The sequence below is a fragment of the Ambystoma mexicanum genome, chromosome 6q, assembly GCF_040938575.1.
Source record: "Ambystoma mexicanum isolate Mex_15411 chromosome 6q, UKY_AmexF1_1, whole genome shotgun sequence".
Classification (NCBI taxonomy): domain Eukaryota; kingdom Metazoa; phylum Chordata; class Amphibia; order Caudata; family Ambystomatidae; genus Ambystoma; species Ambystoma mexicanum.
The window spans coordinates 1238236063-1238253921 of NC_090937.1; positions in this window are offsets into that span (position 1 = coordinate 1238236063).

Genomic DNA, 17859 nt, shown 5'->3' on the forward strand with positions numbered 1-17859 from the left:
TTTGATATTATCTCAATCCCCGCAAAAATTCCTCCCATAGGGCATCTGATGGCTGGCATACTGGTTGCTACTCGTAAATAACTTTAGTTTAGAAGAATGTCTATGCTTTGGTCCTTACATTCTGCTGGTAAAAATCATGAAGAGCATTTACACAATTGCTCTACTGAATATCTACTGGTGCCGTGCAAATGTATCTGTAGATATTTTTTTTCATCAGATACAAGCTGCACTGGACATGATATTGATGGAATCAAATTTAACTCATGCAATAATTGTAGGTGATTTGCATATTCACTGCCAGGTAGAAACAATTGGTCAATAACAAATCATTAGACAAAGGTGGATTACCCTTATGAGTGAAAGACATCTTATAATGCTCAATGGCACAATCCCGGGAGATAACCCTTCTCACCCCACATGGACCAGGGGATTGCAAAATGCCACTATAGATTATATATATTCTGATTCCAATCTCATGTCCTTAGCTGATTCTCTGATAGTACAGAATAATCAATAAAGTGATCACAAACAACTATGTCTGACGTGGACTTGGTTAATCAACCAGTGGGATATGAAGGTTGATAAATATCAGGGTCACGTTTCAGTAAATAATGGGAAGTCTGTTGCTTACAGGATAAACTTAGACACGTTGACGAGGGTAACTTCAACAAGGATAATACCTATGTGTCTGCATTACAGTCTTTTGTGCACGGCTCTACTATAGGCAAACAAACAGTTTTTAAGCACAGGCATGCTTTTGATCATGAACTACAATGTAAGCAAGCTCTTTTAAGACAGAATATTAGAGTGTTAATGCATTTTCCATCAGAGATTAGAAATAGGCAGATAAGACATATGAAATATGTCTATAAAAACTGGATGCATGCAAGAAAACACTTACAATTGCAAAAAGGATGGGGCAAAGAGGCTGGTACAGATAACAGATACATCTTCTGCAGACACCTGGTTACTTTTAAATCGGGACACAAATCACATACAAGTTGCAGTCCAGGTCAGTGCCATTTCAGAGCAAAAATGGAATCACTATTTCACTGACTTATATAAAACGCCATTTCCGAATTGTGAATTTTATCTGGGGAATCTGTTTACTGATCGTCAAATGGAATTTGATAGAGATGTTATTTTACATCGAATAATGAAACTGAGCTCACCCAGAGCTCCTGGACCTGACAGCCTAAGCAATGCCACACTAAAACAACATCCTGAAGAGTGGGCTAGCATTTTGTGTCAGATCTACAGGAGAGTCATAAAATCAGGTACTATTCCATCATCCTGGAGGAAGTCAGTCATAATCCCTATTTTTAAAAAGGAGGATAGGACTGACCTGGCTTCATATAGACCAATTGCCTTACTTGACTCTCCAGGGAAGATATTTGCTAGCTTACTACTAAATGATTTTAATTTGTGATTCTCTGAAAACAATTTACAGTATCCTTTTCAAACTGGCTTTGTGCCAGGCCTAGGGACAGGCATCAATGCGATAAAGGACCATAACCTCCGGGCTAATCAACTTCTGTTCCTGGCCTTTGTAGATTTCTGTACGGCCTTTGATTCAATCCCAAAAGAATAGATTTTTTTAAAACGGGTCGATTTGCGATGTTCCTCACATCTTCTGAAATTCCTGTATTAGTTTCATTCCAAAACCACCATACAGATTCACCTAACTTCAGATGGGGTTCTTTCGGCACCTATTGGCACATTTAGAGGATGGATGCAGGGATGTATCTTTGCTTCGGCCCTTTTTAATTTCTTTATTACTGATTTGGGAAGATGCTTTGAGGGCCTGATTTCTGATTCTCCCAAGTTGCATGATTTGACAGTCAGATGGCTCCTTTATGAGGACGATTTGGTCCTGGTGTCTAAGACTCCACAAGGATTTCAAAGCATGCTAAGTGCATTGGACAAGTTTGCATTAGCCAACCATTTAACTGTGAACACCATTAAAAAACAACTACTTAAATGTCATCCCTCTCGAAGAGGAAGAGGAAAAAAAACATACAGATGTATTTACAAGATCAAAGACTGCCGGTAGTTTCAGAATATATATATATCTAGGACTTAATATAAATAACCAACCTCTGGACCATACTCATCATGAGAATTTAAAAGGAAAACTGACCACACAGATTTTTCAGACGAGAATAATAAATAGTTGATATGGCAAATTCTCCATCATCCCATTGATAATTTATTATAAGCAAAAAGTTACTCCAATTCTGCTATATAGTGTTGAGTCCAAAACATGTACCTCTTCCATCTACTGGCAGCAGTTAGAAGGTACATTTTGGAAATCTGTTTTAGCCATTCTGTAATCACAGCCTATGCCCATTGTGCGGAATGAGCTAGATTTGTTATCCTTGAGCTGTATATATACTTTGAAGTTGTTCTTACTGTATCGTAAATATGCACTTGGTCGGAATATTGTTGAGTTGCTTTCTCTGATGTAAGTGTATGTTAATACATCCTTGCACCAATTTGCTGTACAGTGGAGGACTAAAGTCCAGCGCATTCTACATGAAGCTGGCATCTCATTGGAATTACTAATCACGAACACTGATATGGCAAAAAATAAGCTAGGGGAAATGGATTGGATAAAAACAAGGCATCAATGCATGGCATATAAGAAATTCCATTGAGAGCTGTTTATTTTGAAAAAATGCGGTGTATTGCCATTATATCTGATTAGATCGCTGGATTTGGCTTATAGATCTGCCTTTATGAGATTTACAGGCTGATTCACGGAATGATTGTGTGCCGAAATCCGTGCCGCAAGCGAGAAAAATCCAGCACAGCCGTGCGAATCGCACGCAAGCGATTCATGAAAGTCTGTTTGTGTGTTTTTCCAGGGAGCTGAGCCGAAACCGTGCATGGCGAACACAGGCGCACACGTCACTGCCACCTCACGAACGCTATGTGCGATGTGCACAGTGAAAGCGCACAATGTGTAGCGCACACACCAAAAAGGGGGCAGAACACGCGGAATGGGGAACAACACGTGAAAATGAGGGCGTAACTGGGGAGGTACTTCTGGGAAATACATGTAACGCCCACACATGCACGAACAGCATGTATTCATGGAATCGAATAAGGGAAACCCGCGCACACCAAAAGACACGCACACGCGTAAACACGTCTGCCACACGAAGGCAGGCGGAAGCGTCCCCACGCAGTATAAAAGTGCATGCAAACAACAATCACGTATATACAGCTACAGCGGATGTCCCATTTCTCGCAGCAGTGATCGTGGGACACTGCATGAGGAAGAGAATAGCCAGGCCCTGCATTTTTTTGCCCAGGACCAGCCTTTTTGAGATGCCTGATGATGAGGTCTACGGAAGGTATAGGTTTCCACCTCATATCATCCTAGACCTGGTCACTGAGTGGGAGGATGAGCTCACATCACCCACCTTGTTCTCCCAAGCAATGAGCCCCTTGGAAAAGGTGCTCAATGTCCTGCATTTTTTGGCCAATGGGTCATTTCAGCGGACAACTTCCATAGTTGGGGGTGTCTCACAGCACATGCAGTCACGCTGCCTACACCAGGTGTTGGCAATCATGGCTGCGTGCCCCTCAGTCCACAAGGACATATACAGGCCCAGAACATCCACAGAAAGGCAGGCCGTGGTCCTGGACTTTTACAGGGTGCCACAATTCTCCAAAGTGCTCGGTGCCATAGATTGCACCCATGTGGTCCTACGTCCACCTAGGGCCACTGAGAACATCTACCGCAACCGCAAGCACTGGCATTCCATGAACATACAGGTTGTATGCGATGCCCATGGAATCATCACCTCTGTCTATGCAAATTATCCTGGGTCTACCAATGACAGTTTCATATACAGAATGTCCACCCTGATCCGGGACCTGGAAGCTGGGAAGCTTGGTGACACATGGCTCATTGGTGAGTACAAAAGTCTGTGCCCGTGCATGCATGTCACACACAGACAAATACACAAACCCAACTAATGACAACCATCATCACCTCCCCAGGGGATAGTGCCTACCGTCTGAGCAACCACATGATGACACCAATGCGGAACCCCACCACACCACCCCAGGTAAGATACAATGCAGCCCATATTGCAACCAGGGGCATAGTGGAGCTCACATTTGGAGTGCTCAAGTTACGCTTCATCTCCATTGACCGCTCTGGTGGGCAGCTACTATATGCACCCCCAGTAGTGTGCAGGATCATTGTGGCAGCATGTGTCCTGCACAATGTTACAACACGGCGGTACGTACCGGTGGACGTGGTGGTGCCTCCACATCCCTAACCACAGGCACAGGTGCTGCTCATGGGAGGGGAAAGGGCACATGGTGAGGCAGCTCGGACCCAGCTTGGGGCCACATTTTCACCTAAATTCCCACCCCTGCAGAGTGCACACAGGCCTGGCACATACCAGGTGACAATCGATGATGACAAAGAGACAGTCAACTGTCACAACCTTACCACCCTGAGAATGTTTCCACTGAAGTGCTACATTGTGTGCATCCCTAGCTACTTAAACATAACCAATCCAGTGTGACCAAAAGGAACACATGCAAGGTGCATATCACACCACCCACCTGCAAAACAGGCCATGAAAATCATTGGTATGTCACCCAAACCCTCCCAACCCCCATCACCCTCGTCGGACACACCATGACATGGCATGCAACAGCAAAATAGCAAACCAAATGCGCAACACATGACAAATTAGTTATGAAGTACCACATGATCAATGGAAACAGTCCTGAGACAATCACACCTGACATGGAATCAGATGAAATGACTGACCAACAACCTCTCACACATACAAAGTCATACACAGATGCATGCTACCAGCGGTACCATCAACAATAGACAGAATGCCTGTTGGCATGCACATTGGCCAATCCAAATCGGCAAATACCAAAACCGTGTGCTGTGTGAGTCCCCTGCAACACACTGCTCAGCACACATCACAGTGAGCGGCCATTGTGTTGGGGATACACCTTGAGCATCATATAAAAAAGCAACAAAAATTACCCAGTGACGCATGAACAGGATCCAAAATTGGTAAGTGATCATGCGCTGCAGGGACACAGCATGGCAGAGAAGGAAATCTGTGTACATGTGTGGGCATGGATGGCTGGCTGTATGTGTGGTGGTGTATTGTGTAAGTGTGTGTGTCAGTAGGGACATGCACTCAATGCATGCATGTGAAATGAAGTTACCCTCGGTGTCCTGTATACATCACATGTGTACATTGCCCATGTGGACACCCCAGTGTGTCAAACCACACCAATCCCCTGACGCCTGAAAAGTAAACCCAACACATGAACAGCCATTGACCAGCAGAACACATCATTTACATAGTACCCCACATTGACAATGTCAGACAGTGACCAATCACTATAGTCCATGCGTACTGTCCGACAACAAAAGCACTTCCCTCATTTCCTCATAACCTTGACATTCAGAAGAACTGTCTCTGGGGTCCGTCAGCTTCTTCCTTCTAGTCTACCTGGCTTTGGGATCCCCCTTCCCCTTGGTTTCCTTATTCTTCCTTTTGTGTAAATAGGGTCTAGCCCCCTCAAAGGCCACCTTGACCAGTAAAAATACCAAATTGCAAAGAACTCCAAGGAGCCAAACCCCCAAACCAGGGAAATAGCCTCTAAGCACCAAAAAACAACGGAAGAGTCTCCAGTGGATGACTTGAAGTTGTAGAATATGGCCAAGTACATGTCCAAACTAAATGATAGAATAACTCCCAAGGTTGCACAGTTGTACAATGGTTCAACAGAATGGGTAGGATTTTGAGTACACAATAATCAATGAGGATGCCACAACTGATGGGTAGACTGAAACATGAGTAGAAAATAACCAAGTAGGCTGGCACAACTGGATGGTTGAGCTGAAGCCCAATCAATCCTTGATAGTGTGAATGGAGAAAGGCAGAGACAGCACAAGTCTTGATAGGCACAGTAAATGCGAGTTTGCCGGAAACAGCTAACAGCAAGTTAAGAGCTGGAACAGTTGAATAGCTTTGGTAAAAGGCCAAAGTGAACATAAAGGTATGGATGGAGTGAAAGATAGGAGGAGCGAGAGAGAGAGAGATGCTGTCATACAGAAGTGTTCCGAGGCAAACACAGGCAGCGTACAAGTATGTAGAAACAACTGCCCAAGAGACGGGCGGACAGATCTGCAACAAGAACAGTGAAAGGAAGAAAAACAGGGACTAAAGGCACCAGAGTGTGAAAATGAGTAAAACAGCTGTAGTCCAGTAGGAAAATTGTTCCGTCACACAGTAGCAAAGTCCAAGAGGAAAGACAGATAAAATGTGCTGTCCAAACAGAACGGAGCGGAGAAGTAGTCTAGACGTACATCTCAGGTGAGGACTGGACCGTGAGTTGTTGTTCTTGGGTCACATTCCTAATGCTTCCACCTTTGCCCCATTCCCAGGGGCTGAACCTAACACGTACCAACTTGACATTTTCACCATCCGGCCCCCTCCCACCATCAGTGTGGCTTTGACATCTAAAGGTTGCAGGCTAACGTCTACAGCATGAAGTGCATCAAGCACATATACAGGCAAGAAATGAAACAACATCACAGTCAACTTCAATAAATGCACAGTTCAACAGTGTACTCACCAAAATTGATTGCAGACATGCCGTGGAGAAAACATCCATAATCCTCATTAGGGGTGTAAACACAAGTAGTACAGCAGCAGACTGGACACAGATATGACGAAAGTCCAATGCCCTTGTGTAAATTGCTATTACACCGAACCATCCTTGCAAGCCCATGGAAAGGGGAAGCAGGAGTGGCATATGTGTCTGGACCCCAAGCTACAAACACATACACGAGACAAGCTTGTATGGGCCCAACTGGAACAGACAGTGTATGCTTTGAAAAGCCACAAAGCACCACACCATCACATGAATGCACAATAGACAAAAAATATTATATAAAAAAAAAAATGCCCACATACGACTCGGGGGTGGGGAGAACACCCAGGAGGGGGGATGTACATGGTGCACCTCAACACCCACTCCATGGGCTCAACCCCTGCACGGCCCGAACTGTGTGGGAGATAAGTCGTCGTCCTGCTCACCCTCTGGATGGAAATCAGAAGGTGGACATGGCACAGTTCCCTGACCATGCCTATGCGCAGCTTGCCCCTCTACGGCAGCAAGCTTGCGAGTCTGGTAAGCCCGGTCCTGTGTGGCGATGGCACATAGGTCAGCATGCAGCACCTCACGTGATACGCGTGCTTCCTCTTGTAAGGTAGCACGTGTAACATGGAGTTCTGCCTTCATGGCCTCACATGACATCTGGAGCACCTCCCGGCATGCACGTAGCTCAGCCGAGATGGTGTTCTCAAGCTGCTCCAACCTCTCCTCTGACCGCTGACTTTGGGACATGTTGAGTACACCCAGAGTAGATCTGAGGGATTGATGGTCATCCCTCAGGGCCTCCATGTGTGCCTTTGCGTGTGCAGCAAGTGCTTGATGCAGAGACACCATTTTAGCCCGGCGTGCCCTGTCTGAGGCCACCATGCCCAGCCTGAGTGAGCAGCTTGTGGACTGCGCTGCCTGCTGCTGGAGCTCCACCTGCCTAGCAAGAGGGAGCATGTATTGGGCCACACATTCCATGCTCTGAGCGATCTTATCAATAGCTGCCCCCTGTTGCTCTGAACTGGCACACATGGATTGATCCCACTCAGTATACCCCAGTGGCGCAGGACCACTGCGTTGCCGGACATGACAATTGTGGGACCCAAGGAGCCATTGTCCTCGCTGGATTGGCACCGCCCGTGGCTGCAGGACTACATCCCTTCTTTGACATGATGCCCCAGGCACATCAGCAACTGGTGTGGAGTGTGATTGTGCATCCAGAACTACCACAGGCGAAGGTTCCAACACTGTCTGGCCCCTCAGTGCAGGTTTCGTGGACAGAATATCGTCCACATTAGGATCACTCACCGGCAACGAATGGACATGACGTTCATCCAACTCAACATTGTGCTCAAAGTGATCATCAGAGCCTGACTGATTGCCAGCCGTGGACATAATGGTCTAGAGCACAAGTGGGTTCTCATGGTCTACCACCCCGCGACCCCCACTTGTGCCAGGTTGCTGATGTAATAGCAACCCCATGTCTGGAATGTCATCACCATCCTCTGGCTCCATTGTGGCATTGCCTGCAACGTGAAAGAAACAAACATAAGTGCACATGTCAGAAACACATAACTCACACACACATAGACATCACATCGACAGCCAACAGATGAAGCAGACATGTCACACACAACTGGTATCTGAGCGCTGCTTATTATTACCCACGGTGTGTGGTGCTCATTTTTCGACCTTGGAAGGAGGAAAGGCTGAGTTTGGCCCTGCCGGGGTTCGAACCTGCGTCAGCAGGCTCTGCACAGATGTCAAAGAGAGCGCTCAACTCGCTGTGCTATCGGACTGGCTATTGATATGAAATGGCATCCTGAAAGCAGAAATGGATGCATGTAAATTGCGAAGCCTACACATGTACTGTAGTATATCACCTCCATCACACACCACCTCTGTCAGGCACCTATCAAAGGCAGAAATGACAGATGGCAACAAAGAGATGGCACATACGGTAAGCATGTCTGAACAGCCAAATGGCCACATCTACAAGTGAATCAAAACACACCATAACACACATAATATGCATGTACACATGCATCACTAAATTATCATCACCAATATAGCTTCATCCATCTGCAGCAAAGCCCTTACCGGGCGTCATGGGCCATGTAGACATAGTGAATGTCCCGAGCAAAGTGAGGGCCTGCAACAAAGGATGAGGGACCATAACACCCAGTACAGACCGAGTTGCCAGTCCTTGAAGCCTCCAGAACACCCCTCAGGGCCTGATTCAGCACATTGTACATTGAATGTGCCAAAAAAACATTATTCAGTGTGTCAAATCATCATGCCCAGGCTCCACCAGATTTGCTAAGTGGGCCTGGGCGTACACGTACTGCACGACAGTGCCCCTTCAGGATTGTGCCAGTTGAACATAACGTGCACAATGCTGAAATCTCAGAAGCATTTACGTTAAATAACAACATATTAGTCATTCAACAAAAAATGTGTAAAACACTTTCAAACATACATAAGTAAGTAGCTGCAATGTTGCACTACACAACATTGAAGCTGCTTGCATATGTATATGTGAAAGTGTTCACATACACCTGTGTTCATATGCACCCGTATGGTGATTATGACCAGCATCCTATACAGCAAAGTAAGCAGCTACAATGCTGCTTGCTTTGATGTATGTGAAAGTGTACACATACACGCATGCAGGCAGTTACACAGTCATTACAACCCGATTGGCAGGCTATAATCAATCTGCGGCCTATACCAGTTATTATATGCTGCAAATTGACCAATCAACTTTGCTAAACACCTGCTAGGGTGTTCCAATATAGAGTACATGTGTCACAGGATGCACCTGCGCCCGTGTGTTTCATAACAGTGAAGTGATGACAATCTGAACATACATGCAAGGTCACTTTGACATTGCAGCAGTGAGTAGGCATGTGGAACGGTGTAACGTGGCTCAGAAGGGGGTGGGTGCAGTGCAGAACATGTGTACGTTACCAACTATCTACATCAACAAGTACGTTATGATGTCAATCAATAAACATGAAGGCAGTGTAAAGGCAAGTTCAGCCATCATGTGCAATGTGCATGCAATGGGTTGCATGGCTACAGGCTACCCCCCCCCCTTAGTGAAAATGCTGGGAGGCATTCCACCTCAATGAAAGGTTGACCAGAGAACTGTGTATTGGCAGACAGTGTTGACTAGCGTCAATTGCATCATCTCAGTCAAAAGGACACCACAACAGATGAGAATGAGACAGTAAGCAGGACACATGATGAACCCTCAGTAGTACACCCATTCGTGTAGAAGGCACTACACCAGTTGAACAGAGTCAGGGGGCCTGCAACAGGGGGAGGCCTGTGCCCCACACAGACAATGACACCCTAAACGTGTGTGATGCAGGACTGAGCCAGAGTTAGCATGGAATGGATGGCCATATGCCATGATATGTATGTAATCCTGGACACGTACTACAATGATCATCCTGCCAAGGACACATAGGGGCATGCATGGAATGCACATGGATCATGAATGGGCACTCATGTCCCCAGGGAGCATCTGCCACCTGCACAGCCTGAGTGAGACACACTGCATCAAGGACAAAGGATGTAAGCCACAGTATGTGTCTGGCAGGTTTGCAGGAGGAAGTGTGCATGTACACAGGAGCCTGGAATAGGCCATTGCAGTAGTCCAACATGTGATCCACCAGTGCCATAGGGAAATTTGTTGCAGGGGGGTGAAGGGGCAAGGAAGCATGCCGCCTGGAGTGCCCGCATGCAGGCTGAACACACATGCACGTCAGTCATGCGATGACATAATCTGAGTACTGAGTGGAAAGACACCCCAGGCTACGTGCAGAATGGGTTAGTGAGCTGGAACATCGACCGGAGGGGCAGCCGGGTGACTAGCATGTGAGTAGGGTGCATGCGTGGTGATGAGGACAGTCCCCATCTGCTTGACATGTCCAGCATGCTTCACAACAGGCACGCATTAGTGAAGCATTGCATGACTCACACATGAGAACCATGTACACATAGCATGTAGTGGCAGTCAAGCACAGCACATCACACAAGCAAACCACACATGGGCTGGACAAACACACAACAACACTCACTGGACAGGGCATCATAATCCTGTATCTCTCCCACTCCTTCGACCAATTGCACCGGGATGAACTCCGCAGCGATCACCTCGTGCAGAGTCAGTACTCCCTCCCCAGGTGCTGGCCCACTGACAGTCACCCGAGTTATGGCATAATTGGAGGCACGCTTTAGCTTAGCACAGCGTTGGAGGTCATCCCTGTGCTTTTTGCAGTCCTGAGCTATGCGCACCTCATGTCTGAATGCACTAACACCATCCGCAACATGCTTCTAGTGGTCCCAACGCTGGGCAGGCATGGTGTGGCAATTTGGGCCCACTAGCATATCATGTTCATTTTCTCACATGTAGCCCACAGGGAAGTCCAGTTCCTGCTTGACAAAAGGCTTCTTCCTTGACATGCCAGAGGCCGGAGCCGTGTCTGGGGTCCCAGCCTCTTGTGCAGGAGCAATCTTCCTCCTCTTGGGCAGAGGTCCGGACCCTGACTGGCAGATGCTGCCCTGATCAGTAGGTGCTGTGGTGCTGGTGGACTGGACCAAGGGAGCGGCAGGTGGAACTAGGACGGAAGCCTGACTTGCATCAGTGGCTGATGGGTGCTCTTGACTGGACCCAGTGCAACAACAGCAGCTGTACCAAGATCTGTGACTGAGACTGTCCTGGCTGGCAGACTCACAGCCGAGGTGGTGTTGGCTGCATCTGCCCATGCAGTTGTCAACACCCGGCTGCTCGGGGCAGCAGATGACAACACTGCCCCAGGGACATGTGCCTCGGTCAGAGCAGCCCTGCCCGCACTTTGCTTGTGCTTCATGAGCACCTGGAATTCTGCCTGGGAATCCTCAGGTGCCAACGCATCATGTGCTGGCCGACCCTGAGCCTGGGTGGTGTTAGCCACAGCTGCACCTGCATCTACCAATACCGTTGGGCCCATGGCAGTAGATGAAACTGACTGTCAGGTTACATGGGCGCGAGTGTCAGATGCAAGAGCTGCTTCTCCTGGAGCCACAGGGGGTGGTGGCATGACTGCTCCAACACGTGACAGAACATCCTGCCAAAGTGGCGCACCCCTGCCTCTTCCCCCTCTGCAGCCACCTTGGGCACCATGGACTCCCCCTACTCCCTGGTCAGCCTGGCCATGTCCCTGACCATGCCCATCATGTGGAGGACGCCCAGCTGAGGCGCCTCTCACCTTTGGTGGCCTCCCAACCATGACACGGATGTACTAGTGCCAATAGGAGGAGTCCACGACAATTGTCTTGGGCAATTGGCGTAAAGGGGGTGGGGTACTAGATGCACACAGCACCTCTGTGCGCCTGCAAGGCTGTATGTGGCCCCGGTGAGAAAATGATAGGTCACACAACGCTCAGGTACCCCAAATCTGCAATAAATCCATGCACGCAACCCCCAGTAGCCCATGTGTGTGGAATTAACCTCCTGCAGTACGCAGGGACACAAAAAATGCATACACCTGAGACACACAGGCTACTATGACCTCAAAAACGGGGAAGCGATAGACAGGGGGACCCGCAGTGGGAAAAATAGCATGCGCGACTCACCGTCTGACTAGCATGGGAAAGAAAAACACGTGTAGGCAAGACCCCCGCCAAAAGAAGAGATACGTCCTCTATCCCCTGCAAAGTGATGGCGAGTGAAACAACAAGAAGTAGCGACACACGTGTCGGTCTCCACAAAAAGCACGTACAGCAAACTGCTGGGCCACGCTCACCTTTAACCCATGCCGAGAGAAATGCCCACGCGCGTGACATCACTTATGTGATTAGGCCCTTTCCTCAAATTACACGCATACACACGCGGACGTGCTGTTTTTACACATGCAGATTCCCAATCCCTGTGTGCTGAGGGAAACACCCACGCGTGTCAGGTCACTTACACGCTTAAGCGCTACGGCCCTTTTCTCGAATTACACGCTGATGTGCTTTTTTTTCACGTGCGGATTCACTCTGGATCAAGTTAGCCACGCGACAACACACGGAAGACCACGCTTCTGCCCAGAAGGCCATTTTCCTGCCCCAAGCTGCTTCCCACGAGCCATCTGCTGCTGCCCGCCTGCCTGCTGGCCACGTGCCCTGCTATTTGGTGCCTGCACATCAGCCATCTGCAAAGGTCCAGTTGCTGCGACCACCCCTGCTGGAACAGAAGACTCCCGACTGCTGTTCCATCGCTCCACAGCCCAGCACCAGGACCCAGTTGCCCACCCACACCTGCCTCAGGGGTTGCCATGTCGGGCCAAACTCCATCTGGGACCAGTGGTGACCCCCTGGCAGAGAGGCAGAGGGCTGCCAGCTTCACTGCAGGAGAAGTTGGCATCCTGGTGGAGCAAGTTCTGGTGCATTATAATGCCCTCTTCGGCCGACCATGCGCCGACAAGGAAGGACGAAGGAGCATCTGGTTGGACATCGTGGGTGCCATTAACGCAGCGGTGGGGTGTCAACCCATGACCTGAAACACGTCCATACGTGCTGGAAGGACTTCAGGTCCAGGACCCTCAGGAAAGCCTGGTGCCTCTTGGACGCAGCGGATGCAGTGGGGTTCCAGGTCCACCTTACCACCGACCAGATGAGGGTCCTGAAACGCATTCACCCAGCGATTCACCTCCAGGTCCTCGAGAGGCAGACCCGTCTGGAGTCGAGCGGTAAGTGTCCATGCATACTCATTGGACGCAGTGCATGTTGAGGTGTGCCAGGAGGGTGCAGCTTGGACATATGTCTGACATGGCCTATGTATTGATGTGTATGTGCAGGGACATGATCGTGCTGCATGTGAGTCCAGTCATGTGTGATGCACATCAATGGTGTAAGTGTTCCAAAGCATGATGCACAACTGCATGTGAAGATGCACACATGTTTGCATGCCTGTGTATGTACTCAGCCATGTTTGGGGTGTGACACAAGGATTCTTGTCACGCCTTCATGTACGTGCACGGTGTACATGTGTGTGTGTCTGTTTGGGGGGTGTGACTGTGAGATGCCATGGATGCATGTGACACAGACATGTAGGTACCCGATTGGCAGATGTTACATATTTGCCAATGATTGCACTGTGACAGGTGCTGGAGATGTACAGATGCATGTCTGTCTGGTGGCGTGTGTGCATGTTTTTGGCACTCCCCATGTTGCTTGTGATGTCATGCCAACCTTCGGATGTTCATAAAGTTGTGTGTGTATGAATGCTGCTGCCTGCTGCACAATTCCTTTTTAATGTGTGCATGTGTGTGGGGTCAAATGATATGAGTGTCGGGGAGTGTGATGCCATCTGTGAAGTTTGACACTGCCACTCATTTGCAACTGTCATGTGTGTATCAGACCATTGTACAGTGCCCTGATGCCTGTGTTCTATCTCTCCCTGTCTGCAGTGTCGACTGATGAAGAGGGCAGAGCCGGTGCTGTGGAGAACAGCGGCAGGGAAGCAACCGCCAGCCTGAGACGCAAGGCCCAGCTCCCCTCCAAGGTAATCATATCTTCCGGGAGTGAGGAGTCTGGTGCCGCATCCATAGCCGCAGCTGCCAAGGGAAGGTCCAAGAGGCGGAGGTTGGAGGTGGACTCCTCGGCAGTAGAAGGGGCAGCTGAGCCACCACAGGGGCTTACAGAGGAAGGCGGCGCAGAGTCATCCAGGTTGGTGGAGGGTTTGGTTGAGGAGGAGGTCGCGACAGCCCCATGCACGGGACCTGGAAGGGGGATTCCACTGGTGCTAGTTGTGCAGTCCAGGGGCAGGGACAGGAGGCAGCACAGGCCGCCACGGAGGTGCCTGTACCTAATCCTGTTCCCGATCCTGTGACTGCATCATCCGGCACCAGCAGGGATGCCTTCGTCCAGACCCGTTTTAATGGAGGGGATGCGCAAACAACAACTGGCCTTCCTCTTCCTACGGATGTGGCAATCCATGACCGGATTGAACCTGTCCTAGCTGGTGTGGCATTGCGCCAAGGTGGTTTTGGGGATGACGTGCAGGGTTCTCATCAGGAAAATGCACATCATTTTGAATACCTGTTTGGGTGCGTTGCACTACTAGAACTGCTCGTCGGCAGTGGGTTGCTCTGTGTGCTGGATCTTCTTGCGGCCCCCTCCTCAACTGAATCCCCTATGTGCCAGTCATCCTCCGTGCCATCTTCCCACCCAAGTATCACCTGGGCCCCTGTGGAGCTGCCCCTGAGCCAGCAGCCAGGCTGGTAGAGGACACATCCCTGCCACAGTCGGGAGTCGGAGGTCCAGCAGGGATGACCACCCCACCAACTGGACACCAGCAAATGGAGGATGTGCAGGCATCAACAAGCAGGGTACATGCACGGCGGCACCAGAGGATTCCATCAGCCTGGATGCCGTTGTGGTGCCAGAGGCAGTTACATTGGAGACAGCAGCAGGCTCAACATGGGAGCCATCATGGCTCGGGGCCATCAACATCTAGGGGCCAGGCATTGGCCGGCAGGCAGAAGGACCCAGGATTGGGAGTGTCTTCTGTGTGGCAGCCGTTGGACTAGCAAATAGATGCAGAGCAGCTGCGGGAGGAGAGGGCATGGCTCACAATGGTCAGGGCTGAGAACTCCCTGCACCGGGCTTTGTGTCGGTTTGAGTGCCTTGAGGCCACTCGGAGGGAGTTGGAGGATGCCATGGCTGCATCCCTGCGAAACCTCCAGGCCAGAGAACAGGCCCGCCTCCGGAACATCGACATGGAGTTCAATGATGCTCTGGCCCGGGACATCAAAAAGTGAGCCATCGGTCTAGCCTGCCACCTTTTTATATAGTTATTTAGGTTTAGGTTTCATTTTGTTTTTTTATGATTGGGAGTACACAGACATTGTTCCCATGTTTGTAAATAGTTGTGGTTTACATAGGGTTTTCTGTAGGTTTCATTTTGTTTTGGGATCATGGACCCTCCAGGCTTTCATTGTAAATAGTTCCAGACATCTACATACTTTCTTTTTGACGTCATCCAATAGAGTAATGTTTTTTTTTATGCTTTAAATTTCTGGATTTTTTTCTATGGACTTTGGCGATGGACCACTTTTCATTTTTCATGTCTTGGATTTTCATTTTTCCTTGGATTTCACTTTCTTTTTCATATTGCATTCATTATTTCTTCATTTGCATGTGTGGTTTTCATTTTGTCATTTTGTTTTATTTTTAATACATTTCATGAATTTTCATTATTGTTGTGGTCTACTCTCATTGATTTCATGCGTGTGTCTATGAGCATTGACTCAGTCATGTGTTGCCACTGTGTGGCTCTGTAGGACATTTATTCACGGGCATGCTGGTTCTTTTCAGACTTTCATGGCATGGGTAATTTACTAGGTAGTGGGTCCAGTGGATGGTTGCGTGTTTGTACTGGGGGTCGAGGAGTGGGATTTGGGTTGGCATTAGGGCCATGGGTCTGTATTGTTATGACGTGGTGTTTGAGGTGACATGTGTCGGGGCCTATTGGCAGTTTCCCGTAAATGGTGGTGGGGTGGAGGGACATGTGTCGGGGCCTGCTGGCAGGTTGCCGTCAATGGTGGTGGGGTGGAGGGACATGTGTCAGGGCCTGCTGGCAGGGGCCTGTCACTGGTGGGGGGGACATGAGTTGGGGCCTGCTGGCAGGTTGCCGTCAATGGGGGTGGGGTGGAGGCACATGTGTCGGGGCCTGCTGACAGAATGCCGTCAATGTGGGGGGGGTGGAGGGACATGTGTCGGGCCTGCTGGCAGGTTGCCATCAATAGGGGTGGGGTGGAGGGACATGTGCCGGGGACTGCTGGTAAGTGCTCGTCACTGGTGGGGGGGCATGAATCAGGGCCTACTGGCAGGTTGCCATCAATGGGGGTGGGGTGGGGTGGAGGCACATTTGCTGTGGGCTGCTGGCAGGTGCCCATCACTAGTGGGGGGGCATGAGTCGGGGCCTGCTGGCAGGTGCCCATCACTGGTGGGGGGGACTTGTGTTGAGGCTCTCAAGTGCATGATGCTATGTGGCCTGCCTGCAGGGCATGGTCAGGGGTTGCAGGTTTCCCCCTGTGGTGTAGGCTACCTGTGGGGCATGCCCAGGGGTGTAGGGTGGTCCCCTGTGGGGTGGGCTGCCTTCAGGGCATGGTCAGGGTGGATGTGCTGCATGCTGGAATTAATGAAAAGTGTTCTCTGCGTACATACATGTCTTTGAAAAGAAGGAAGCGCGCTGTTGAGCGCCCTATCTTCTCATAGTTTGTCAAAGAGAATATTGACAAACTAAAAGTTGTTGTCATGTGGGTATGTTTGAAAGCTGTGTGTTCTCTGAAAGACACAGGAGACCCCACGCTCTGGATGGGAGTATTATTATACAATTGGATCACAGAAAGGCATCCAAAGGATACAGTTCAAAAGTTGAGTATCAAGGAATTTTATTGAACCTGATACAAATTTAATATATGAAAAAATCTTGATTTAATCTGCACTTGTAAAAAACAATTTACATAGCAGGAAACAGCTTATTTTCTATATAAAAAACACATCTAAATAATAAAATTCATCTTATTCAATCGTTCAAGCATTCATCCACAAACATCCATCCAATGATCCACTCATACTAAACACCATTAAATGTACAATATAAAATCTATAAGAACATTCATGACATGTAATTCATCAAGAAAAATGTATAGAAAGAATGTTCAATCCATCTGTCGGACCACAATAGATAATATCAGTGGTCTAGGCAATTATGATGGGTCTCAGAAGTCTCCGACCACAACCTCATCACAATCCACACTCAACCGGTTTCGACGTGTATACTTTATTGTAGTGACGTCTTCATCAGGAGTAAAAAGTTTACATTCTAACAATGAAGAAGGAAAGAAAAGAAAAAAGAAAGAAATAAAAGAGAAAGATAAATGCATAAATTCCCTTAACTTTGGTGACAACATGAAACGATAGACCATATAAAACATCATTAAAACATCAATTAGTAGACACAAACTGCATCCTGCTCTCAACCTGGATGGAATTCTCCAAGGTAGACCTGAGGTGTCAAAAAGTGCTACCAACAGGATTTGGTGTCTCAAGGTCACAGTGGAACTAGGTTATAGATGGAATCGATACCAATAAATTGCCAGATCTCAATATAAAATTTGTGGGCAAAAAAGGAGGATGACTGTAACGAGTCCAGAA